A 27,930-nucleotide genomic window follows, 5' to 3' on the forward strand; every position below is an offset into this window, starting at 1 on the left:
TGTATCATGACATCCAAGTATAGAGAAGGACACTTTGTCACCTGAAAAAACTCACAAGCTGCTTCAGAGAACTAAAGAAGAAACAGCCAAATATAAGAGTGTGCAATTCCACATCACCGACAAAAATATAGCCAAATTTTCACTCTGTCATGGGTTCCATTAAGACAGAACACTCTAGTTAGAACAAATTATGAACTGTGTCAATAAACAGATTAGCAAGTAACAGAATTGCAGGTCAGTCTTTAATAGTAGACAGATTTTTCTTCAATGCACATTCATCTTTGATGTATTGGAAAAAGTAGCAAAGTCTGTTTCTCGGTTATTAAGAGATGGGGGCAAAACTTCTGGGTAATCAAAGAGAGCAGATATTCCAGATGTTAGCCACAGTACATTATTTAGCCCTCGTTTGCTCGTGCTCCCCCCCCCCCCCTTTTACAATCTGCACTTGTTTAAGGCATCTCCTATCTCAGCCATACCACCTAATCTACTGGCCAGACACTGGAGTGGGATAAATAATATATCAAGAATAAAAAACTGCAAAAGGAATACAAAAATCCTCATGTCAAGGTTCCTGGGGGTGTCAATCCAATACATAAAATGTGAAAGACTGACTCTAAGTGATAAAACCACGGGGAATATGAGATTCAGAATGCAAAGACATGGTGCATCCTACCCAGTCCACAACACCCTTGAAAGAGCATTAAATTTCCCCCCGGTCATTTCCAAACCTTCTTCCTCCTACACCTGACTCTCCTTCCCAATTGTTTTCTTCAATTTCCAACTAAGACGTCTTTGGATAATAAATGGAAAGCACAATGTACAATTCTCTCTCTACTTGTCCTAAAAGCTTCATGTTCCTTAGTTGTCAAAACAATGCTCTGTTGCTTCCCGAAATTATCTTGTTGGTATTGAATATCAATTTTTTCAATTTGTTCTTCTCTGAATGGGGACAAAAGGTTTGTACAGAAACTAATTTGGTTATGTCGTTCAAACCTGCATCATTTGATCAAGTATTTGTCTGAAGGTTTGTGAAATGTTCTAAAGGTATATGAAACACCACTCAAAATGTAAAATGGAGAATAAGACTGATTCACATTAAGTCAGGTTTTTTTCTGATCCTCTGGAGCTAAAGCACCAGAGTTGGCCAAAGACTATGTTTAAAACTTAAACATAAAGCCTCCCTAAGCCTTTTATATTAATACTCATCAGGCTTTGCTTTAAAATATACATATATACACACATCAGGAAGGAATACAAACCTAATGCCTAGAATTTCCTACTGAGAGAAAACACTGGCTCATTTTTAATTTTGTTTCCTTTGATGCAATGCTATGTATTTGCTGCCCTATATAGTCGAACCATTATTTTTACAGGAATCTTTAGACACAAGAATTCAATGAGTTTAGTGTCATTATTAGATTGGAAAGGAAAATGGATGGGGCTTTATGATACAAATCACTTTACAGACAAAGAGGAATGTGCATGTAAACAGAATTTCAGAAAAACACACAAAAAAATACCAATCAATTTACATCAATGGCTTCTGGGTGCTCAAGCGGAAAATAACATATTACTCCTTCTGCCAGAGAGAGTCTGCAGTAAGTAGAGGCCATGAATGGTTAAGTCAGAGGGGGAGAAGATGTAAGTCATAAATGAGCTCTCATTCATTAATGTTCGGGCCATCCACTTTCCCTCTCATCACCCAGAAGGTTGGGATGTTCCTGAGGGCCAGTCACTCCTCTTCCACCTGAAGAGAATGTGAACACTCTGACTTAAAGATGCTGGGAAACTAGCCCTTTGCAAATGTTTAATAAATATCTTTAAGCAGCATTCCAGATGTTCCTTTGTTGGGATGCAAACCAGGAAGTGGGCTGGGTTTGCAGGAATGGTCATCAGAGTGTTTGGGAGAGTGCAGTCTGTTTGGAGCTCTGAGCTGCCCCTGGTGATATACAGACAATAGCAAGGATTCTAGTATAAGTTATAGGCAAGGAAGCTAAGAGATCAGTAAAGATGAACACCTTTATCACAGTAATCAGAGTTGGCTGGGTCCATTTTTCTCGGCCCCTAACTAAGATATACAATGACCATATCAGCGCTCAGTGAGCTTGCCAGGTCAGTAGAAGTGAATTTCTGAATCACAATTTGTTGGGGGAAGAGGAGTCATCTTTGTATTCCTGAGGCATTCTGCTACAAAGCAGTCCAGCCATAGAAAACGTAGAAATTCTCAGTTTCAGGATAAAGCACTGAAATCTTTCTCTCCACAACAGCAAGAACAACAACGAAAAAGGTTTCCTTTGGTTGTCCACAATCTCTAGGACAAATTCCCACAAAAAAGAACCATTCAATTAATGGGTCAACTAACTTGGGGAAAAAAAAAGACCATACTTGGGCCTCCATTGTACCAAAGCAGAACTAGAAATCGCAATGAAAATGAAGAACCTCTAGGGTTAGATTTGGCCCAAAGGATCAAATATCTGAAGCAGAAACAAAAGAATTAACTAATCTGTGAATTGCAGTCAACAGGTGATAGATGCTAACAACCAACCCTCCATTTTCAGCTCTTCCTAATTTTCAGAACATCTTTTACTTAATGGTATATTTCCCAAGGCCCAGTATAATGACTGGCAGAGAGTTTGTGCTCAATAAAGTCTTAATAAATAATCAACAAGCTGAACAAGTGTTTGCTTAATGAATATATTCACACCATGCCAGATCCTAGCAAAGAGTTTTATAAGCAGCAGCAACAAACAGTTGAAGAAACTGGTTAAGTTACGGAACATCCACATACTGGAGTACCACGGACGCAAGCATTAATGACGCTGCTGTGGAAAATACGTAATGGCACAAAATGTTAAGTGAAAAAAGCAGGTTACAAAACAGTAAGTTTTCAGACTATGATCTCATTTTTTCCAACAGAATATTCCCTCTCAGAGACTTTCCTGTCTCCTTCTTCACATTTCAGTGTATCTGAACTTGAGATGTGTTTTACAGTCGGTACAGTACTCTAACACCATAGCGTTTGGCCTCTACACATAAACACACACATACACTCAAAGCAGAAACAAACAAGCAAACAACAACAAACTCTCTTAACAAGTCAATGGCATGGCTTTTAGCTGTCTCCAAATTGAGAAAATAAGTGCAGGTGTGCATATGTGTGTGTGAGAAAAATATCTGTAAGAAATTGAGTAGGGTTAATATTTCGGTACATATCTTAGGTAGTAGAAGAGTTTGTGCTATTTATTTTCTTCTCAGACTAATTTCACTACAAAGGGCGTATGTATTGTTTGTTTGAAATAAAGTATGAAGGCAAATGTGAAATAAAAGGAAGAGATGCTTCTGCCCTAAAGGGGTTGAAATAAAATTGGCACGATGACCCTGGAACATAAAACATCTATAGTTTATACCTCTAATTTATGCATAATCTCTATATAGAATCTATAAGTCAAGCAATCTGTCATCAGTTTATAAGCAAAGGCTAGAATGTGGAGCATAGAACAGAAAAAGCTTTAGGCATTCAGGAAAGAAAATGGGGAAATCAGAGGAGGGTCCCCAAATACCCAGGATGAGCTGAAAATGCAACAGATAGACTACGGGTACGTTCAGCTACTTCATCAGTTTGCTAAGAGCAAGCTGAGAATAGAATATTCTGGTTGGTGGAGTTTTTGCCAAGGGTAACGCACGATGGGAGATATAGGACTCCCAGGATCCTGGAGAAAGAATGATGAGTTTTTGTTTATTCCTTTTTTTTTTTTTTTTTTTAAGTGATTGAACTGCATTGGCAAGAACTGTGACGCTGCCTACTGGGGCGACTGTCTCTCTCCCCTGTTTTTACAAAATCACTCAGAAATTCTCTACTCGTTCTTCTCCACCCGTTTTAAGCCGTGACATGTATGTATAAACCTCTGTTTATAAAAGAATGGGGGGAAACTATAACATGATAAGAAAGTTAAAATCAAGATTGCAGTATTTTTCCTAGAAGTTAAAAGAACAGAGGAAGAGATGGTATGTAAATGAGAACGTTTGCGTAGAAATAATAAAACAGAAATGGTTCTCTGTTTTAAGAGAGAAAAGAAGTAGAGAGAAATAAAAAGGTCCCAGAGTCAAAAATGAATGCTCATCCCAGTGGAGTTTAAACTGGGGACCATTTGGTCCAGGACATGAGGGATGAGGGTAAATAGTGTCTGACCTCTGAATTAGATGAGCAACTGTCAATTGCCAGTGTGTTTTGCCCAGCCCTGGGAAGACACAGCTCAACTGTATCCCAGGAAGGACCAATGCTAGTGGAATTAAATAACAATAGTTGTGCTGCCCAAGAGGGCTTTATCTTATTCTAGGGCATGTATAGCCTGGTACCCCACACAGATCAGGGCCTCAGTAAAAGTGATTCCCCTGCTTTTTTCTGGGAGTCCCCAGGGAAAGCTGTTTCTATCTTCTACTGCAACTGAGTTTGGTGAAGCAAAACTGCCCAGAAGTTAACAAAGGGTGCCAGAGAACTCAACTTTCTTTCCCCTGTACACTGACCTGTCCTCATCCAGGGGAAATGAAGCACCAGGAAAACTACCAAGCTTATTTTTTTATAGGAAAAACTTCCAAAAGAAATTGAAGGAAAGAATATACAAATGTTAGATGGGGCTAAAAGATTTCAAGTGTTTGTGTCTACAGTTATATTATCAGACTGGCTTCCACGAGCTATACTGTGTTTTGTTTTTTTTTTTTTTTTTTTATACTGTGTTTTTAACTAGGACTATTCCAAAGCATTTCATTGCCTTTCTCATCTGGAGAAGACAGTCCCGATTCACTGCAATAACTGAGTGGGGACAGAGGGAAAGAGAGAAGGCTCTACCCCAACTGCTCTCGCAACTCCACCCAGCAGAAAGTTTCCAGTCTTAATAAAAATATTCTCACTGAAATCATGTGCTATTAACACAGGTGCATATAAAGAGCCTACCTGACAAATTTCAGAAACAAGGACGGGAATAAACTGAATACAAATTTTGTTTTACTGTATCTCCAAGTTTCTTCATTTTCATTTTTACATCCATGAGAGAACAGCAAACACTATTTTCATACATGGATATAGCTGAGACTCATTTTCCTAAAGCAATACAAGCCCTTAAAAGAGATATCAGCCACATTTAGAGTATCTTTATTTACAGACTACAAGGCAACAGCAGAACCTCTGCGTTAAAAAAAAAAAAAGAAGAAGAAGAAGAAGAAGAAGAGGAAGAAAAGAATGGAAAAATCCTCTAATCCATAGTGTTAAAGCTAGCTCACCAATTCATAGCTCCTCAAACAGCATGGATCCAGCTGTTACAACTCAAAGTCTCTGCCATTTTTTGAATGTAAACTCCCGAAACTCGGAATTAAAGATGTAAATAGAATACCTGAACACAGGGCAAAGAGGTAGTAACCATTTTTCGATTTGATATACACAGTGAATAAAAACAGGTAGCACAGAAAAGCATCGGTTGGAAAGAAGAAAAGAGAAATTGAGGCATGCAGCTTTTACAAGCCAAGGGCTAATTACCAGGAATCAGGTTAGCAAGCTTTGAGGGTCTGTGACACACAATGTTTCCCCACCTGCTCTGAGTTGCAAAGATGCCCATGTGTAAGAGGCGGCAAACTTCATAAATAAAATCAATGGCACTACTTAGCAACTTTTTCTTCTTTTCAGAGAAAAACTGTAACCCGTAAATTGTTACTCACCACAGCCTAAAAAAAATAGAAATTTGTGTACAGTTAGCCAGAACCCACTCACAAAATACAAACCAAAATAGACTCCATTCCCACAAACACTGGCAGGTATTTCCTTAATATTTGATGTCATAATCCCATGTGAAAAATGTTCTTCGTGCTTAAAAATCATCATTTGTAAACATTCAAAATTTGAATTGTTTCCGCCTCCACTGTCAAAAATAGATGGCATGAGAATTCGGTGTTTTTAGGTAAAACTATCTCTGTTAAGTTTATGCTATTTAGCGATTTGATATTTCCAAACACCTCTTTCATAACAGGCAAGTTTAAAGAGGAAACTTGCCCTAAAATGAAAACAAAATAATAATAGAGACAGTCTGTCCCCAGCTGGCAGGATTCATCGTGTTGAACTGTGCAGAAATAAACCAGGTGTAAGTGGAGCTAAAGTCACTATAAAAGAAAATGTACAAAAGAAAAGAGGGGGAAAAAAAAAGTCTAGATTGCAAAGCTTACTGAGGGGCAGGCTGAGACACCAGTGGAGGTCAAAGAACAGGGGTGATTAACAAAGAAGCTTTCTTCCTTACAGCAAAGACAAGTTCATGGATCTGAGTTGAACTACAAGAACGATCGGAGAAAGGGAAATAAAGAGAGGTTTTTCTAAGTATGCTGAACAACAAAAACCAATGATGATGATGCTGACGAAAGGAGAGGTACTGTTTTACCTCGGAAATGTCTCCCTCCCTTGAAAACGCGGGAAGCATCCTATCTTTAACCTGAAATCACAGAGCCAGTCTTTGGTTGATAAATGCACACAACTCCTGCAGTGGCCAAACTCAACTAGGATGTATCTGTGTCCCCCAAAACATGATTGAGAAATTTTTCTAAGCCTTTCATGCTAGATGACATTTTTTTTAAATTGCCTTGACAGTTAAATAGTGGAATTCATAACTACAGGTTACCACTTCAGTGCTTTTATTTTCATGCCATCTCCTGAAAAAGAAAAAATAATAATAACTATATAATGTTTATCAGTAAGCCAGAACAAGTACAGGGAAATCCACCTTTTGCCAGACAGATCTTGTAAAATACACACATACAAACACACACCTGGTGAAGGCAAATAAGACACCCTGTTCACATCTCCAACCCTCAGCCCCCAAATGACAAATAAGTAGTCACTTGTGAGAGAAAACCAAACCAAACCAACCAACCAAACAAACAAAAAGCCACCACGACTCCGAACAGTTCATTCTTAGTAATTAAATGAAATCCTGCACAGCTACAAGTGATGCAGAATTCGCTTCATGCCTGAACCGGCTTTTCCAGACCTTTTCTTTACTAAAAAAATTGTTTTTTCCGAATTCACCATCTACAGTGTTTCAAGAAAAGAGAAAGCCATGCATTCCCCCCACACATCTTTTTTTTGGTTTCCTTTTTGCAACTGAAAATAAAATTGCAGCTTAATGCTAATGAACCAGGTCTTCCTAAACTCCCACTGGAAACACAAGCACATGTACTGTAGCCGGGCAAGATTATTCTGCCACAAGCATAATCACCTTACACAAAATGCGATTACTCTGGGCTGCAATCTTTATCCCCGAAGTCAATTTATTAATCAGAGAGAAAGAGAGAGTGAGGGGGGGGAGAGAGAGAAGAGAGAGAGAGAGAGAGAGAGAGAGAGAGAGAGAGAGAGAGAGAGAGAGAGGGAGGCTACCTACCCACAAATACATCATCATCTTGAAAGAGAAATCAAGGGCTCTCTGTCAGCAAACAGAAGTCTCCTTACTTCACCAAGAGTATCTGGAAGAAAAACTGAAACCAGTGGGTAGGAAATCTTGCCTTTTCCTGTCAAGTCCTTAAGGTTTGGTGTGCTTGTTTAGGAGTTTATGAGGATAGCATTCCTTCAGTGGCACTGCGTGTGATGTGACTTGCTTCACGCTGCCTCTCTCTCTCTCTCTCTCTCTCTCTTTCCTTCCTAACTCTTGCCTTTCCTCTCTTTCCTGTCAAGGCTGCTTTTGGTAACAAATTCTTGGTGTAGCTCCTTAACGAGCAAAAATCCGGACACTTTAGGCAGCCAGCAAGAGTGGCGACCACACACCCTGATGATGCTGGTAGTATTAATAATAATAGCGATGGTGTAATCATAAACAAGCAGGCGCTACACCATTTCCTGACGGCTGGTGGGAGGTTCACGGAAGTCCCCACTGGTGAAATTTACAGGAAGACGGCCGATCCTCTTGAGGCAAAAGCACATCTGCACGGAGCCGCTGACTCTGGGAGGCCAGCATCTGAGATTTTTTTTTTTTTTTTTTTTTTAACTCAAAGTAAAGCTCCAGCCGCAGAGAAAAGAACATGTGCAGTAACCCAGCTTCCCCTTTATCTCTTTAAATGTACTTCAGATAAAAGCAGCATCCAGTCCGGTCAAGGCCTCCCCAGACTCATCGCTCTTATAGCACACGGCTCAGCACACTTGTCTACAGCCATCTACCGACCCTGCCGTGTCATTGCGGGCTCGGAGGCGGCCTGCTGTCCACGCTGCAGCTGCCCAGGGGCAGCCGCTTCCCTGCGCAGGGCTCTCAGCCAGGGTGTGTACTGGGAAAGATGGGCCGTGGACGCTTCTGTGCCAATTCAGCAAATCAAAAGCAAAACCAAGCCCCACCAACTCGACCCAGCAAACGGAAAGCCTCAGAAAGACTTGCTAGCACAAATATTTGGCCTTGCTAACCTAAGGATGGAGATGATACACATGCCCTCATTAGGAGACCAGATGTGTGTGTGTGTGTGTGTGTGTGTGTGTGTGTGTTTCCTTGTCCCTCATCCTTTGCAATTGCAGACCTGGGAAATCCTGTGGTATGCATAAAACTTGATCATTTCGACAGGCTCTCCTTACAAAATCCACAGGTTTGGATGCACAGCTAAGATTTCCTGAAATTATCCAAAATTTTTTCTTTCTCTGAATCAACTCTCCTTTATTAATTGTTCTTTTTAATCCATTTTAAATTGTATACTTTATCTTGAAAATTATCTCCATTACTGAAATACATCGCAAACGAGAGTATGGGGAATGCAATTTGCCTGGCATATTAATTGATGCAGTGCTCAATTATTGATATATGGATAAAGGAGGAATTAATATTAAAATACATCTTGTACATTAGGGGAGAAGGAGGAAAAAAATGATCTCTTGCTCGGGCCTGAGTTTTGACCATTAGTTATATATTTACACATCACACAGAGAAACTGGCTGAGCCCCCAAGTTGACTTACATTTCTCCTTAAAATCGCACAAGGCAAAATGTCACCTAAATTATTAAAATGTATTAGCTAAATGATGGAGTCATCTGCAGCACTGGGCAGGTGGCAAGGCACCTGTTAAAACAGACCACAGACAGCCCATCAAGATGCATAATGGCCAAGCAGTTTGGAGAGAACTAACGCCAAGACATGCCATTAAACAAACAGCGATGGAGAGATGCTCAGAGCTGGCTACAACCAAGCGGCAAGAAGAGAACCACACAGCCAACAGCTGGTAAAGTCTCAGTCGTGCATGTACACTGACCTACAGCATTTGAAAGGCCCTTGAGTCACACAATAGGATGGAGAGGTGGGTGACCGACTGTACTGGTTTGACAGGGTCCAGGCGGTTCCTGAGATGCAGGACTTTCAGGGCTAAAAGCAGGATAGCCCCAAACAAACTAAAAAGGTTAGTCATCCTCCTTAGGAGACGTCCTGGACACACTATGTCATTACGGTGAAGAAAAATGGGAAATCCATCGTCTTCATGATTTTGGGTGATAAATATCACCTCTACACATGATCTCCACTAATTCTAGACTTGCACCAAGGACAAAATGTGCCCTTCCTGATAGGAAATCTTGGGGTGGGGAGAAGATAACTAAGCCTCATTCTTTACATATTTACGTGTGTGCTCATTCATTGATTCTACAGGTAGTCTACTGAACACCTGTTCTGTATCAGTCTCTGGGTAGATACTTGTAATTCAGTGGTGGAAAATCAGTGATGCAGCTGTTTCAAATCAGTGGGCAGCAAAGACCCTGAAGATGCATTTCTTTGGGCCAGTCCATTTTCTAAAATGTAACTTATTTGCCAATATTTAAAAACCAGGAGATTTCAAATGAAAACCCAGAAGTACCACTTTTTTTTTCAGAACTACTGGATGATCCGGCAATGTAAGATCGACATTTGCACAGTGGTGACAATGGGATAATGCTGAGTAGCAGCTGCCCTCATCAGGCACAAACACTCTCCATTTCTCCACAGTCTCCACCACTCCCGATCGTCCCTGAGATCAGATGTTACATGGCAAGTGGGTTCACTGTCTCATGGGCCTGGCCCTTGTGGACATTTATGTTTGTAAATGCCTCTGATCTGATCTGGAATGTGAGAACAAACACACACACTCAACAGTGCACTTCAGATACAGAGTTCATCTAGAATGTTTACAATTTAATATTTATTTTGTCTTCAGTGTCTCCTAATCTGAATTAAGATATTGGTCCATTAGTAGAAAAAATGGATGGATAGATAGATAGATGATAGACAGATAGATAGATAGGTAGGTAGGTAGATAGAGGAGAGAGAATATATCATGATGTGTGTATATTTTACATTCACCAAATGCTCATTTTCCACAATGAAAGTTACAAGGCACCTATTGTGCATAAGGGAGAAATCTCATTTCAATTTAGGGCAGGTGAGCTCCGGAGACCAACCGGGCTCTGGTCTTTGAACTTCAACTTGTAGAAAGGTATCACCCCCTCCAAAATCCCCTCCCCTTCTCACATGGCCAATGAAGTCAGTTCATCATGTCATGGGGCTGTTTCATACAAATGGTTCCACTGCAATCAACTAAAGGAAAAGTCTCTTTAAGTTAGAGGTTACTAAATCAATGCAAACTCACACTTTCTTTTTCCTCTTCAGTATGTGCATAGCAAGATCAAATTTTCAAATATTAATATGTTTTTTCTCTCCATATTTTTTCCTTTCTTCCCTCTACTTTTACCCCCAACTTTCTCCCCCCATGTCCATTTCTTAGCACAAAGCAATACAAAGATATGGTCTGAAATTAATGTTTTGGGTTTTTTTTTTCCTTTAGCTAAAGCCTAAGTCAAGAAATACATACATATATATATATATATATATATATATATATATATATATGCATATATATATATATATGTATATATAATGAACCACCACTATATATAGTGGTGGTTCATTTGACTAGCAGAGTGCTGAGTTTTATTTCATTGTATCTGAGTATCTTTAAATTTCAATTATGTTTTCCTGTTCACCACAGTCCCCACATGGGGATACTTGTAACGTCTGATCTTAATTGTATTATACCGGGTCTGCCTCTTTCATTCACTTGCCTAAGTTTTGTTGGTATTTGAGTTCATGACCTTTGGATCAGAAACCCATGGGAGCGATTAGAACAGGTGACCTGAAAGGTGATTGGGAGAGTGGGAGTACCTTGGAGAGGTAACAGGAGAGAAGGCGCTCCAAAGACTGCAAGTGGGCCATACATCTCTGAGTCCCAAGAAGAAGACGGTTTGCACACTGGCCCTAGGAAAGCTGGATTCTAAGTGCCAGGGTTTCCAGCTTCACTACAGAGCCATCATTCTTAAGGATGATAGAGAAGCAACTGAGCCATCAAGCCAAGAGAAACCATGGGCACCACACAGCAGATATTGCCTTGGTAACCACTATCAACTGATGGTCCATGACCCATCCCCAGTGCCTTCTTGCTGTTGCAATTTGCACCTCCCAGACCCCTGCACATGCCTAGGAAAAGGAAGGGCTCTACGATGGCTGAAAATGAATGTTTTGCCTGATGAGTAGGATAGGAGACTGGATTCAAAATTAAGTCGACTCAAAATAAAGAATGAAATAATGTTTTGCACATCTGAGTTAATGAACTGATTTCTCATACAAACTTTAAGAAAGCTAACAAAGAAACACATCTGATCCATGGGGAGTTGGATGCACAGTCTAGACTTGATAGTCTATAAGAGATCAAGGGATGGGTACCTGGTATTGTCTCCTGTGCTTTCAACTTCTGTTAGCATAAAGGACTCTCCTGATTGTGTTTTCTCTCCCTCTTCTCAGCCTGCACCCTCTCATCCTCCCACCTGCTTGAACACATGGCCCCTCTGCAAGGAATGAGATTCACCCAAGACGGTAAAACATTTTATCACTGTGACACAAACGGGAGACAGCTGCTTCCCATAAATCAAGTTTGGGAGGTGTTATGATTTCTCTACTCTGGAGTCCAGAGGTTAAACAGACAGAATGGAACATTCAGTGGGTTGCCCCCTCGGGGGGTGTCAGCAAATTATTTCTATGTTTGAAATTCTGCTCATAACCAAATTGATTATTCAATCAATTCCTCAAACCTTGCTGCTTGAAATGAGCACACTGACATTTTCTATTTACTGCCATCCCCAAAACTTCCATTTTAAATCATTTTAATAACAAAGTAAACATACTCAAATATTCAATTCAAGACCAATTTTCCCCCCATTTGCAACCTGGCTGGTAGTCCAGGAGCTGCTTTCACGGTGGATATAGTTAATGCTCCTTTTTCTCATGCTCAAAGAGGAATTATTTTTAAATAATCATCAATCCATTTATCAATTATCAGCTGGACACCATAATTAATCAATTGCAAAGCAATGGCCTCAAAGCAATATTGATTAAGCTACTGGTGACCTATCTAAGTGGTTTCTAATCTGCTACAGAAATCGAATATCGCTATGAAATATTAGATAATATAGGACAAGAAGCATCGGACTTCCAACTTTATGAAGGAAAGTCTTCATTAAAAAGCCGAGTTACTAAACACTAAACTGAATATGAAAAATGACTTGAGAAACCCAATTTAATTAGTGCTGGGACCTTTATTTTATACGATTTTACTGCGCCCTCGCTTGACACTATTATCTGCAAGAATGGAAGTCCTGAGTAGGTTGATCCATTTTGAGCCAGAAGTCTTCAGTTTTGTCATAGCTACAATATCCTACCATAACGTCAGTGTTCCACTAAGATAGTCCACAGAGCATAGGGACGTCAGGGAGTGACCTCCAGAGGGGGTCTTCAGCATCCCATGGAGACAGTTAACCACAATCGCTATTAACCAGATAGCATGGGAAGAATCTAATGATTTCTCCTTCCCCTGAAAACCACATACTTGTTCATGTCCAATTTTGATCTCTCTGGCCACATGGGCAAACGTAGACTTTCCCCCTACAGTGGAAGCTGCAGCAATCCCTACCGCATTATCCCAAACTCGAGTGCCTTCAAGGAATATTTAGGCCACCAAAAAAGACTGACCTGGACATGGAGATGATTAGACATATCTGAGTTAATCAATAAGGGCCGTTCGATTACTGCATTGTTCAGGCAGGTATTGCTCAAATAGTCCATCTTAATGAGGCAAAGGTCACTGACATGATTCTTTTAATTATTATGAAATATTTAAAAGTCATAATTATAATAAAATCAGCACTTAATTACCCAACTCCTAACTTGAGCTATAGAACATGGGTGTAGTGAAGTGCTCAATATGTACTGAATCAATGAACAAATTAATTGATAAGCACATAAATATCACCTTCCATGTAAAAAACTGCTGCTACTTCTATTCCCATAATTAGTGAGGAATCAGAGCTCTTATGTTTCCAGCCTTGGCGATGAATTCTCTAAAGCCAGACTTGTCCTCCCTTTGGTTTTCCCATGAGGAGCAGCCAAAGCTATAGTGGCCAAGGTTTAGGACACAAACTGCGGTAACAGAATGGAAAGGATACCAGCGTTCTGTATGTTAATAAGGCCAGTGAGGCAAGAGCTGAGGCTGGAGAGCAAGGCAAGGACCAGTTTAATATGTATCACATCTTCTTTATCCATTCGTCTATCGATGGACATTTAGGTTGCTTGCATGTCTTGGCTATTGTAAATAGTGCTGCTGATGAATGGATAAAGAAGATGTGGTACATATATACAATGGAATACTACTCAGCCATAAAAAAGAACAAAAAATGCCATTTGCAGTAACATGGATAGACCTAGAGATTGTCATACTAAGTGAAGTAAGTCAGACAGGGAAAGACAAATATCACATGGTATCACTTATATGTGGAATCTAAAAAAAAAATGATACAAATGAACTTATTTACAAAACAGAAACAGACTCACAGACTAACAAAACAAATTTATGGTTACCAAAGGGGAAAGGTGGTGGGGAGGGATAAATCAGGAGTTTGGGATTAATATGTACACACTACTATACATAAAATAATCAACAAGGACCTACTGTATAGCACAGGGAACTCTACTCAGTACTCTGTAATAACCTAAATGCGAAAAGAATTTGAAAAAGAATAGATATATGTATACATATAACTGAATCACTTTGCTGTACACCTGAAACTAACACAACATTGTAAATCAACTATACTCCAATATAAAATAAAAATTTTTAAAAAGAACCAGTTTAAGGCAGAGCCTCAGTCATCACAGGGTGGGGTTTGGGTTTTGCTCCAAGAGCAATGAGAAGCCACCCACCAAGGGAATCAACTAGGGATGGCTTATGTCCCCCTGGCCGCTGACAGTGGCAAAGACCAGTCGAGTTTGTTGCAGTCCTCCGGGCAATAAACAAGGCTGGTCTGGACCAGGTGGTGATGGAGAGGGTTGAACTACACAGTGTAAGTAGTGATGCAAAGCATACCCTAACATTGATGGTTTGCACAGCAGCCAATTCCAAAATGCTGACATGCAGCTGGACAAGATCAAGTTGTGAGCGCACCCTAAGAGAACGTGGACCAGGGTAAGAGGACATCAAGACAGCACGTCACTGAGGAATCTCTGAATAGGCTAGAGCGCTTAAGTAAGCAGAAAAGCAGTGATCTGCAAACTTCATAACAAACATGAAGGAGAAAAATACACATTTCCTGGGGACTAAGGCTCTGTTAAATTTGTTCAGCACAAATAGTCATTTCTTTGGCATCGAAATCATAGTGAAGGCAGTTCTGCCAGGATAAAGACAGGTTACTGATTATGAGGACTTAGGTAGCAGAAGAAGCTACAGGAAGGTGGGCAAAGCACTGGAGAGAAATTATTTATACCAGTGTTCGACAATCCTCTGAGATACCTCAGTCAGGATCTCTGCAATTTTCTGTCCACTCTGCATGAAATTATCAAAGATCCATGCAACCCTTCTAGTGGGCCCGCAAATTAAAGGGAAATGGAACCTTTTGTTTACTTCACCTTTATTTTTATTTATTTATTTTTTTAAAAAAATTTTTATTTATTTTTTATTTTTGGCTGTGTTGGGTCTTCGTTTCTGTGCGAGGGCTTTTTCTCTAGTTGTGGCAAGCGGGGGCCACTCTTCATCGCGGTGCGCGGGCCTCTCACTATCGCGGCCTCTCTCGTTGCGGAGCACAGGCTCCAGACACGCAGGCTCAGCAATTGTGGCTCACGGGCCCAGCTGCTCCGCGGCACGTGGGATCTTCCCGGACCAGGGCTCGAACCCGTGTCCCCTGCACTAGCAGGCAGACTCTCAACCACTGCGCCACCAGGGAAGCCCCACCTTTATTTTTTGATTGAGGTATAACATGGATACAGTAAAGAGCACTGATTTTTTAAAAACTGTGATAAAATGTATATAACAAAATTTACAATTTTAACCCTTTCTAAGTGTACAGTCAAGCTGCGTTAAGTGCATTCACACTGTTGTGCAAACATTAACACTATCCATGCATAGAACATTTTCATCTGGCAAAACTGAAACTCTGCACCCTTAAACAATAACTCCCCACACCTCCCTCCAACACTTGCCAACTGCCGTTCCATAACGTGCACTAATCTTAAGTGTACAATTTCATACACACAACATACACACACACACGCACGCACACACACACACGCACGCACGCACGCACCCCTATGAAACCACAACCTAGATCAAGAGTTTGAACACATCAAGCATGCCAGAAATCTCCCTCCTGCCAAACTCGGCAATGTTTATTTTCCTCTCTCATCCTCCTGGTTCTCTCTCCATCATAATGCAAAAGCCTTTATGAGGTACTTATTCACAATGGCATTTTATTTTTCTTTATACAGAGGGAGAGAAACAGATGTGACACCACCTCTATATTCTCCAAGAATTTACAACCTGACTTTGACAAGGAAGGACTCTACCTTGCTGAATCTATCCTTCTGTGCCTGGGGCTTATGCTACAAGATGGAATGCAGGGTGCGAAGTATAAAATCAGCTCCGCCTGTGCAGAACATCCCATATGAAGCAGATGCATGTTGCTTTCATTGTGCCTCCTGCCCCCAGTGTCCATCCCCAAGCTTCTTCTAGGAATACACGCTGGTCTTCCTTAGGATACCTTCCCTGAACAACCCACAGTGTGCATGGTCCTGTTGGGGCTGAGCCAGATGCAGGAGCGGGCAAGGGATACTGGACTTTGCCAATGAACACAGGCAGCCCCTGGCCGTAGGTGTTGGTGTAGAGATGGGAAGGGGAGTCAGCCAGTCTGGTTTGGTCCTCCATCTGATCTATGCAAACTCGAGTATGTTAGAGAACCCTGCTAGCCATCAGTAATAAAATGGGGAAGATAATCCCCACATCACTGAACTGTGATAAGGCTTAATGAGATAGCAAAAGGCAAATCATGAGCATGCCACATAGCACAGTGTAAGCGCTCAATAAACTGCATGCGTTAGGATTCATGCTAACATAAAAATAAGCATTATATTAATTTTTATATTCAAGTGAACTCAATGGATACCCCTCTAGCCTGTGAGCTCCTTGAAGACATCACTTGAATGTGAACATTGTCCTTTTATTTCTATATTTCTAGTATTTGACACACGGTGGGATGCTTAGGAAACATATGTTGGGCAGATGAACAAATGATGTAATCTCTATTTTAAAAATGTGATCCTGTTCTCATCTCTTCCCCCTATTTCTCTTCATTTTCTCTATAGATACATTTGTTTGCTATAAACAACATAAATAATGTTATGATTTAGAATTCTGATCACTCCCTTTTCCCTGCATGCTGCTGCCCAAGGAGTGGTCTGAAGCTCTCTGGAACTTAGACAGCTGGGTCCCCAGGCAGATGTTCCTGTTCCCTAAGGACTAATGATAGCCAAGCATCTCAGGTGGCAGAAACTTATGCTGCAAGGCTCCTGCTGCTGTGACTGCGGCAGTGTGTGGCAGAAACGTACAAGGACAGAGAACTCTGATGTGATGGGTTGAATTGTGCCCCTCCCCACAAAAGATACCTTACGATCCCAATGCCCAGTATCTCAGAATGGGACCTTATTTAGAAACAGGATCTTTACAGAGATAATCAAGTTAGAAAGAAGTTAGTAGAATGGACCCTAATCCAATATGACTGGTGTTACTTTTCAAAAGAGACAATTTGGACACAGAAACAGACAGGCACAGCGGGAAAATGACATGAAGACATAGCAAGAAGATGGTCATCCAACTGGAGTGATGTATCTCCAAGCCAAGGGATGCCAAAGATTGGGCACATATTATACCAGCAGCTAGGAGAGGCAAAGACAGATTCTCCCCTAGAAACTTCAGAGGAAGATGGCCCTGCTGACACCTTGATTTGACTTCTAGCTCCAGAACTGTGAGACAACAAATACCTGTTGATTGAGGCCACCCAGTTTTGGTACTTTGTTAAGGCTGCCCTAGGAAATGAACATACTGACTCTCTATGGAGTCTGAAGCTCTTTTTAACAAGAATGTCCACGTGGTTGGTTATAAACGGAGAAAAAAGCCATGTCACAAAGCCAAACCATACCTGGGTTAGGTCACTTCACAAGGTGATTCCTAAAGCAGTTTCAGCGATACCGTAAAACCCTGTGTAGTGGACCTGGGGTGCTTTGAGAATTCAGTGCTCCTTCCCCATTTTTCTGCAAGAAAACTATGACTGATGAAATCCAAATAGCATGACGATGTGAAAGCAGGAACAGCAGTCACCAACATTCTTCATGAGTCCAGGGGAAAGGTATTAAGTGGTACAGACAGGTACAGGCAGAAAAATCTCAAAAGATGCTTCCCTTTCTTAGCAGTGACAGTGGTAATACTATTGCAACTATGGGAGCCAGAGTAACTCAGCCCTCGTGGTCACCTTCTCACCACTGGGATTCATGAGTTGAGCAAATACTTTGCCTCCTCAATAAAAGCACAATCTCAAGTTTCATAAAAGGGATGCAAAGTGGCTAATGGACTGGGAGAAATTGTAGCTAGAAGCACGTTTCAAAAGTACATTTTGTTTATATCAAAACCTCATTGAAGCATCAGTTTAAGAGAAAGCTGCTAACAGGGCAAGTTTAATATGACTAATACTCCCACAACCTCAGAACATTCCATTTCCACCCACCCAAGAGCTGTAATTTTAAAAACATTTTAATGTCACTAATATGGTAAGATGCTACTAATACGGTACAAATTATAGCAAGAAGACACAAACGCGGTACTGAGTATTTGCCTAGGAACTCAGTAGCGAATATGATCCTTGCACTAATATGATGACAGGTTGAAAATACTTGCAATTCTCTTCACTGTCTCCCCATTAGTCCGTGTTGATGATGTTACAAACGGCGCAGTTATTCACAGATTAGTTAATCTTTGAGACTTTGCATCCTTGATGCTAATAAATGCGCTGACTTTGCCACCTTTAGGAAGCTAAAATTCTCATTTTTTCTTTCTCAAGAAAACTCATCATGTAAAACTCATTGCAATTTTCAAAGCAACGTTGACATCGGTCAGTTAAACATGGGGTCAGTTAAACATCAGCTATTGACCTGATGGTACCCTGCCCTCCAATGCCATGATCTCCCCTCATGGATTGTTTGAAGGAGGACTAGCCTGACTGCAATGCCACGCGTGCAGCTGGGAAGCTGCTTGCTCACAGTTATCATTCCCCCAGAGCTAAAACTTGAAGAGATTTCTGGGCAGGAAATTGTAGGTGCACCAGAAGTCTGTACAAGGAAAATCTCTGGGATCTAATCCACGAAAATGGCCCTGCGCCAAGAAATCAGACTGATGTCTCGCCCACCCCACCTACCCACACCTGCTAACTTCTAAGCTGTTCTAGAAATGCAATGTTAGCAAATTGTTAGAAAGTAAGTGTTTAACTAACCAGAAGCCTGTTCTGTGGTATCAAGAGAGGTGACATTACTTAAGCTGTACAAGGACCTACGTCATTATCCCTGGGGCTCATGAGAGGTATGTAAGTGGGCTTATCAACCATGACATTGGAATGGGAATTTACAGTGGCGAATCCAGAATATGTATCAACTGTTACAAGTGAGTATTTTGGTTGGCAATGGGAAAGTGGCGTTTGGAATTGTTTACACTCCTTCTGCGTTGTTGATTCTACTGCAAACATTTAAAGAAATTCAAGTATTTGCAGGGAGTCACACAGTTGATGCATTTGAGTGAAACTGGGAGGGTATACGACATCGGTTTATTGGCATATCTTATTTATTTTTAACAGACCATGTGATTCTTCCTGGTCTGTTTTATTTTTCCATTTTTAACAAACATTTGGGTAAAGGCAATTTTTCCTTTCTACTTAACTCTGCAAATAACGAAAACAGCACATGTGTGACAATAAATAGCAAATGACAAACTGTAGTATTCATGTTACCTAAATAAAGCAATGGTTCTTATCTTCAAAAACTTGTTTCCATGTAAGCCCAAAAGTTCATGGATTTTTATTTATTTAAAAATTTGTCGGGGCTTCCCTGGTGGCGCAGTGGTTGAGAATCCGCCTGCCAATGCAGGGGACACAGGTTCGAGCCCTGGTCTGGGAAGATCCCACAGGCCGCAGAGCGACTGGGCCCGTGAGCCACAACTACTGAGCCTGCGCATCTGGAGCCTGTGCTCCGCAACAAGAGAGGCCGCGATAGTGAGAGGCCCACACACCACGATGAAGAGTGGCCCCCACTTGCCACAACTAGAGAAAGCCCTCACACAGAAGCGAAGACCCAACACAGCCAAAAATAAATAATTAATTAATTAATTTAAAAAAAAAGTACTTAAAAAAAAATTTGTCTTTTAAAGAGAAGCCAGAAATCTGGATATTTATGTGAAACCTCCAGATTTTTAAAATACTGGCAAGTATTTTTTTTTTTCAATCATTATGTGTGCCAGAAAAGTGTCCCAAAGCAACACAACAGCCAAAAGTTTTCCACTTCACGACCCTCTTCTAGAGTTCTTTGGCAACCTTTGGTGCTCCACTTTTTGAAATGTTCACTAAAACTAATAACTGTGAGCATTTGAAGACCTTGGTCATCACCAAGCAATGAAGCACTTTTACTGCTGGTGTCCAAGAGAGGGGTTACGTTACAAGGGTTCCCACTATTTTAGCCAGTCCCAACTACTCCCTATATACGAAGATCACGGCAGTCTTCACTTATACACCAGAACAAGACCAGAACAAGACTATCTATCTGTAGTGAGATCAGCCGCCCACTTCCAATAATGTTGGCACTAGATCTTGACCACCATAAAGTTTGCCATATGCTCCCTCCTCATTTTGATGAATCTCTTGGCCTTTTCTCTCTTCTTCTAAAATTCTCTCTCTTTGACTTCCCTTTTATGCTGCTATCAACGAGTCCATCTTCTACCTCTCCCCAGTTTTCATTCCCAGAAGTCTGCACAATGTTTCACTGGGGGATGGCTTTATGGGTCTTAGTCATCTATACTCAGATTGCACAATAGACAAAGAGAAATCTTCTTTCCAAAAGCAGGTGCACTCTGTGTATCTTTGCTTTTCAGCAGTTTCTTTATGATGTCCTGGATATGTTATTTCTTTGTATTTAGATGGCTTATATTATTTTCCTATACTCTCAGGATATAAAGGTTGATGTTTTCACCATAGTTGGAAAGATTTTGATCATTAATTCTTCAAATATTTTTCTGTCCAATTTTCTCTCTCTCCTCTGTTTGGAACTCCAATTATATGTACTTAAATGTTTGATATTTCCCACAGCTCACTGAGGATTTGTTCAATTCTTTTTCAATATTTTTTCTTCTCTCTGTTCCTCAATGCTATTATTCTATTTTACCTTAAAGTTTACTGATTTCTTTATTCAGCATTTTCTAATCTGCTCTTTACAGTTCAGATATTATACAGCTCAGTTCTACAATTCAATTTAGTTCCTATTTATAGTTTTCACTCCACTCCTGAGATTCCCATCAGTGAACTCAGTGTCCATCTTTTTCTTTAAATCCTTCAATATGTATAATAGTTATTTTTAGAATAACTTGTCTACTAATCTAAACATTTGATTCACCTTGTAGTCACTTTCTATTGACTATTTTTTCTCCTAATCAGGGGTCAGAAATAAATATTTTATGCACTGTGGGCTTTCTGGTCTCTGATAAAACTACTCGACTCTACCATTGCAGCACAAAAGTAGCCAAAGGCAACATGTAAACAAACAGAAATGGCTGTATCCCAATGAAACTTTATTTATAAAAGCTGGTGGCTGTACAGGAATGCAAGAGATTTCTGTGCATTAATTTTGTATCCGGCTACTTTACCAAATTCATTGATTAGCTCTAGTAGTTTTCTGGTAGCATCTTTAGCATGCTCTATGTATAGTATCATGTCATCTGCAAACAACAGTTTTACTTCTTCTTTTCCGATTTGGATTCCTTTTATTACTTTTTGTTTTCTGATTGCTTTGGCTAATACACTAATAATGGAAAATCTGAAAGAGAAATTAAGGAAACACTCCCATTTACCACTGCAACAAAAACGATGAAATACCTAGGACTAAATCTACCTAAGGAGACAAAAGACCTATATGCAGAAAACTATAAGACACTGATGAAAGAAATCAAAGACGATACAAACAGATGGAGAGATATACCATGTTCTTGGATTGGAAGAATCAACATTGTGAAAATGACTATACTACCCAAAGCAATCTACAGATTCAATGCAATCCCTATCAAACTACCAGTGGCATTTTTCACGGTACTAGAACAAAAAATTTTACAGTTTGTATGGAAACACAAAAGACCCCAAATAGCCAAAGCAATCTTGAGAAAGAAAAACGGAGCTGGAGGAATCAGGCTCCCAGACTTCAGACTATACTACAAAGCTACAGTAATCAAGACAGTATGGTACTGGCACAAAAACAGAAATATAGATCAATGGAACAGGATAGAAAGCCCAGAGATAAACCCACGCACATATGGTCACCTTATCTTTGACAAAGGAGGCAAGAATATAAAATGGAGAAAACACAGCCTCTTCAGTAAGTGGTGCTGGGAAAACTGGAAAGCTACATGTAAAAGAATGAAATTAGAACACTCCCTAACACCATACACAAAAATAAACTCAAAATGGGTTAAAGACCTAAATGTAAGGCCAGACACTATAAAACTCTTAGAGGAAAACATAGGCAGAACACTCTATGACACAAATCACAGCAAGATTCTTTTTGACCCATCTCCTAGAAAAATAGAAATAAAAACAAAAATAAACAAATGGACCTAATGAAACTGAAAAGCTTTTGCACAGCAAAGGAAACCATAAACAAGACCAAAAGACAACCCTCAGAATGGGAGAAAATATTTGCAAATGAAGCAACTGACAAAGGATTAATCTCCAAAATATACAAGCAGCTCATGCAGCTCAATATCAAGAAAACAAACAACCCAATCCAAAAATGGGCAGAAGAACTAAACGAACACTTCTCCAAAGAAGATATACAGATTGCCAACAAACACATGAAAAGAAGCTCAACATCATTAATCATTAGAGAAATGCAAATCAAAACTACAATGAGGTATCACCTCACACCCGTCAGAATGGCCATCATCAAATAATCTACAAACAATAAATGCTGGAGAGGGTGTGGAGAAAAGGGAACCCTCTTGCACTGTTGGTGGGAATGCAAATTGATACAGCCACTATGGAGAACAGTATGGAGGTTCCTTAAAAAACTAAAAATAGAACTACCATATGACCCAGCAATCCCACTATTGGGTATATACCCTAAGAAAACCATAATTCAAACAGAGACATGTACCACAATGTTCACTGCAGCACAATTTACAATAGCCAGGACATGGAAGCAACCTAAGTGTCCAGTGACAGATGAATGGATAACGAAGATGTGGCACATATATACAATGGAATATTACTCAGCCATAAAAAGAAATGAAATTGAGTTATTGTAGTGAGGTGGATGGACTGAGAATCTGTCATACAGAGTGAAGTAAGTCAGAAAGAGAAAAACAAATACCATACGCTAACACATATATATGGAATCTAAAAAAAAAAAGGTTCTGAAGAACCTAGGGGCAAGACAGGAATAAGGACGCAGACATAGAGAATGGACTTGAGGACACGGGGAGGGGTAAGGGTAAGCTGGGACGAAGTGAGAGAGTGGCATGGACATATATACACTACCAAATGTAAAACAGATAGCTAGTGGGAAGCAGCCGCATAGCACAGGGAGATCAGCTCAGTGCTTTGTGACTACCTAGAGGGGTGGGATAGGGAGGGTGGGAGGGAGACGTAAGAGGGAGGGGATATGGGGATATAAGTATATGTATAGCTGATTCACTTTGTTATACAGCAGAAACTAATACAACAATGAAAAGCAATTATACTCCAATAAAGATGTTTAAAAAAAAAAAAAAAAAGCTGGTGGCTGTCCCACAGGCTCTAGTTTGCCAACCCCTGACCTAGATGATTGTTCAATTTTTTCTCTTCTACACGTAACTAGTGTAGTTTTTGTTTTATGGTGGATATTTTAACTGACACATTTTAGGGGGTCTGAATTATGTTTTCTTTCCTTTAAATTACAGTTCAGATTTTTTTTCTGGAAGCACTTAAACAATTGGTATATGCTCTTGACCCCTTCAAGTTCATTTTTATGATTTATTAGGGCAAGTCTACTTTGGATTTGTACATAGTCCTAAGGCACGGCTCCTACTACAGGGCTGGGATTGGGTAACATTTTCAAAAAAGACAAGATAACGAAAATTTTAGGCTTTGCAGATGACATGCAATCTCAATCACCTATTCTTGCTTTTTAACCCTTTAAAAACATTTAGAAAATATTCTTAGACCATGGTCTATGCAAAAACAATCCACATGCCAGATCTGGCCTGTGAGGCATAGTTAGCTGACCCCTGCTCTAAGACATGCTCCTTACCCCTAAAGGATGATCTTTCTGGAGTCTCAGCTGAATGCCCATAGCACCCAATATCTCCATCCGGGCCTCATTACCGTAGTTACTCCTCTCTGCTAGGTCTCTTGGAGCCTGGCCCTACGCGTACATGGCTTAGCCTTCAGCCAAGGAAGTGGGGCGTGAGACTTCTGTCTCCTACACAGCTCTGCCCTCTCCAGTGTCCTGCGCCATGAATTTCAGCCACCTTGTCATTCCCAACTCTTGTTCTCTGTCTCTTTAGCTCAGTGAACTTTCTGCCCTCTACTTGGGCTCCACTTCCCTGAAGCTATGGCTGAGATATTTCCCCCAGGCCAAGGGCTGGGTCAAGCATGAGTTTCATCTCACATGTATCTATTCTCTTAAGGGTCAGAACGCTATGCTACCTAGAGCCCAATGTCTGAAAACTTGTATTTCATATATTTTGCCCAGTTTTAAAGTTATTACAGAAGAAATCATTGTTTCATGGCCAAAATCAGAGGATCCCCTGGTACACTATGATATTTAGTCCTAGGGCAGCTCTCTGGGATACACGTTATCATTTGGGTGAAATTAGGTCCTGGTCCTCATACTCCTTTCACTACATTAATAATAAAAAGTAATGTTCAACTAGTATTTTCAAACATTTATTTAGTTCCTATTATGTTATAGGCATTACAGAACAGAGCAGTAAGCAAGATGAACTCTAGGGGATTACAAATAAAGGTAGCAGGACTGTAGGAAAGAGAGACCACAAATCAGTAAACGGATAAATACATTAGACAATTACAGATTATAGGTAAGTGTAAAGGAGGTGATAAGCATGGTGACAGAACAAACAGTAAGAGTAGCATTAATTAAGCTTTTGAAGGGTCACTCTGGCCCAAAAGAGTAAATGGAATGTTGAGTGATCGTAATTAGTTGTCCAAACCAGGACTTTAGTGGGAAGGATGGAAGTACTTTTCATAATTACACCAGAACAACAGTTGTAACTGGGACTGTTCCAGGAAACCCAAAATATATATTCACCCTAAAAGGGAACAAGAACTGGAAAGCAGGTCAACTTCTTTGAAAGCTCTGGGGGTAATCTGGATGAGAAATCATGGTGGCCTCAAACTATGTTTGTGAAAATGGATTTGGAGAGGAATTGACAGATTTGAGAAATAGTATGCATCTCAAATCTAAAGAAAGTTGTAGAGGTGAGGAAGATGTAGGAGTCAAGAGTGACACCCTGGTTTTTTGGCCCCAGCAAATGAATCTGGATCTCTTACAAGGAGACAGAAGAAGCAAGAAGACCAGATCGATGGATATTTGTGGAAAAGAGAGATGATGAGTGTGGATTTGGGTATATTGAGTTTAAGATGTTTAGGTAAATTTAAATTGAAATAAACAGTAGTCTTTTGGTTATTAAGACCCAGAACTCAGGCAAGATTTCAAAGCTGGGGGAGGGGGGATATCCTTTAAAAGATCTGTCCCAGTCTTGGCATCTAGGATGAGGAATAATGTCCTCCTCTGAGCTCTCATTGCACCTCATTTCATACCTATCAAATAGCATTTGCTTCTGCCTTGCTTTATCATTACTTATGTCCACATTTCATACCTTCTAGAAGACTGCACAGCCCTTAAAGGCAAGATACCTACTTATTTTGCCTTAAAGGTAAGACAGCTACTTTCCTGGTGGTGTATATAGCAGATGCTCAATAGAAGCTTTTAGAATAACGCCATTGCTCTATGATGCTAAAGAACCAACAGTTCTTAGGATGGCAGCTTTAGGATAGTAGCAGAGAAGCTGAGCTTGTGTAGAACCTATGGTGTGTTAAATCACATGGGACTTACATTTTTCATGCTCAGGGTGAGGATGTGCCCATGAAGGGCTAGCCAGCTTATGAGGAGTTCATTTCTCTTAATGGCAAATGTAGCCAGAGGAAAATGTGACAACATGTCCTAAAGACTTTCCAAATTCAGCCCTGAGTCCTGCTCACTGGTTCATGAACCCTCCCAACCACAGTCTTTTCAACTCTGTGTTTTGTTGACCTTAATCAATTTGGTGTCTGTATAGTTAGGGTCCAATTTCCCAATCTGCACCACCTGAGTAGCTGAGGGGAGAAAACGGCTAAGTCTCAAATTTTTAGTTTGAGGCAAGTTTGGGGAAATATTCTGAGCGTGATGCTCTTGGCTATTTAGAAAATTATGCTTCCTAGGGCTGTATTCCCAAATCACTTTATGCAAAGGGAGATGGCTCTGCTTTAGAATATTTAGGAGCAAATAAGCAAAACCAGGTTAATCAAAACCACTTAAACTTTAACTCAGCTATCTTGAAAACCATCCTAGGTTTAATTCAGACATCTAAAACATGCCTTTGGCTTAAATGTGTCAAACCATAAATGCAATAAAGATCAAGGGTGTACAACCATCGAGAATAACACTGTAAAAATTGCCAAAAATATTTAATCTCTAAGTTGTTCTCAGCAGTATACTCTGTGAGTGTTCATACCCATGTATGCATATGCTGCATCTTAGGCAGAGAAGCTTTCAGAAATCACAACTCCAAGCTTTCCTATCCAGGAAGCTTTCTATATTCTTAACCTCACCTGTAAATTAGAAATCACAATGGAGCAAACTGTAGCAGCAAATGCTTTGGTCTCCTCACATGCCAGAAGGACATTGTCCTGTCAAAATCAAGGGCCCCAATTACCCTGTCACCTCAACACAAGTTGCCCAACTGTTGGGAAATGTAATATGAATGAAAGATCAAGCTGCAGTTGCTTTAGAATCTACTCAGTAATCCAAGACTTCCATCAAGAATAGCAGTGATGTGTCTATCTGAGGTGTTGTACACTCAGGTGACACAGAAGGAGCCTAGGAGCCTAGGAAATAACCTTTGCTCTCCAGGAGAGTGCTTTTTTTCATATCTAATTTTAAATCACATATCAATAGGGCACAAAGATCAGAGGTACCAAAACACATCAGAATCAACTATACCATTTGGGGTTTGTTTAGTAGTAATGTCTTGGACCCTCACAGGACATGTGTATGAATCTGCCAAGGTTCCCAGAACACAATGCCACAGCCTAGGTGACTTAAACACTAGAGATTCATTTTTTCACAGTTCTGGGGCCCAAGAGACTGAGATCAACGTGTCAGCCAGGTTGGTTTCTTCTGAGGCCTATTCTCTTGACTAGAAGATGGCCATCTTCTCCCTGTGTCTTCATATGGTCTTCCCTCTGCGTGTGTCTGTGTTCTAATCTCTTCTTCTTATAAGGACACAAGTCATATTGGATTAGGGCCCACCCATATGACATCATTTTAACTCAATTACCTCTTTAAAGGCCCTGTCTCCAAATACTGTCACCTTCTGAGGAACTAGGGGTTGGGACTTCAACATATGAATTTGAGTGGACACGATTCAGCCCATAATGACATGATAATGTCGTATCTCTAGGGTGAGGCTATGACATCAAAATGTTTTACCAACTAAGTTTGAGAAAAATGGTACTTTAAAAAAAATTTTTATTGGAGTATAGTTGATTTATAAAGTTGTCTTAGTTTCTGCTGTATAGCAAAGTGAATCAGTTATACATATACATATATCCACTCTTCTTTTTTTTTGCATTATTTTACCATATAGGTCATTACAGAGTATTGAGTAGAGTTCCTTGTGCTATATAGGTCCTTATTAGTTATCTATTTTATATATAGTAGTGTGTATATGTCAGTCCCAATCTCCCAACTTATCCCTCCCCCCAATAGCACTTTTAATTAATATTCTAGGTGGCCTTTGGAGTGTACTCTGAGACGCATTAACTAAGTGACATGTGATGACCTCAGATCACCCCTCCTTTATCTGCAGGGGTCTGGGTAACTCCTTGTGACTGCAAGAGAGAATATCTTACTTGTGCAGAGAAGGAAAGGGCTCTGACATGCCTCCCAGGCTCATGGTGACTCAACAGAATGAACAAATGTAGATAAAACATCTAGCCCTGTGTATGACATAAACCAGTACTTTCTTACC

At 40.2% G+C, this 27,930-nt stretch overlaps 1 protein-coding gene across 7 annotated transcripts in view; it reads right to left on the reverse strand.

The window, feature by feature from the left end:
- Positions 1–27,930, reverse strand: part of RBFOX1 (RNA binding fox-1 homolog 1) — a 1,515,726-nt gene that overhangs the window by 585,098 nt on the left and 902,698 nt on the right. The gene's annotated exons all lie outside the window — the stretch shown is intronic.

Source organism: Balaenoptera acutorostrata, chromosome 15 (genome assembly GCF_949987535.1).
Source record: "Balaenoptera acutorostrata chromosome 15, mBalAcu1.1, whole genome shotgun sequence".
NCBI classification, from domain to species: Eukaryota; Metazoa; Chordata; class Mammalia; order Artiodactyla; family Balaenopteridae; genus Balaenoptera; species Balaenoptera acutorostrata.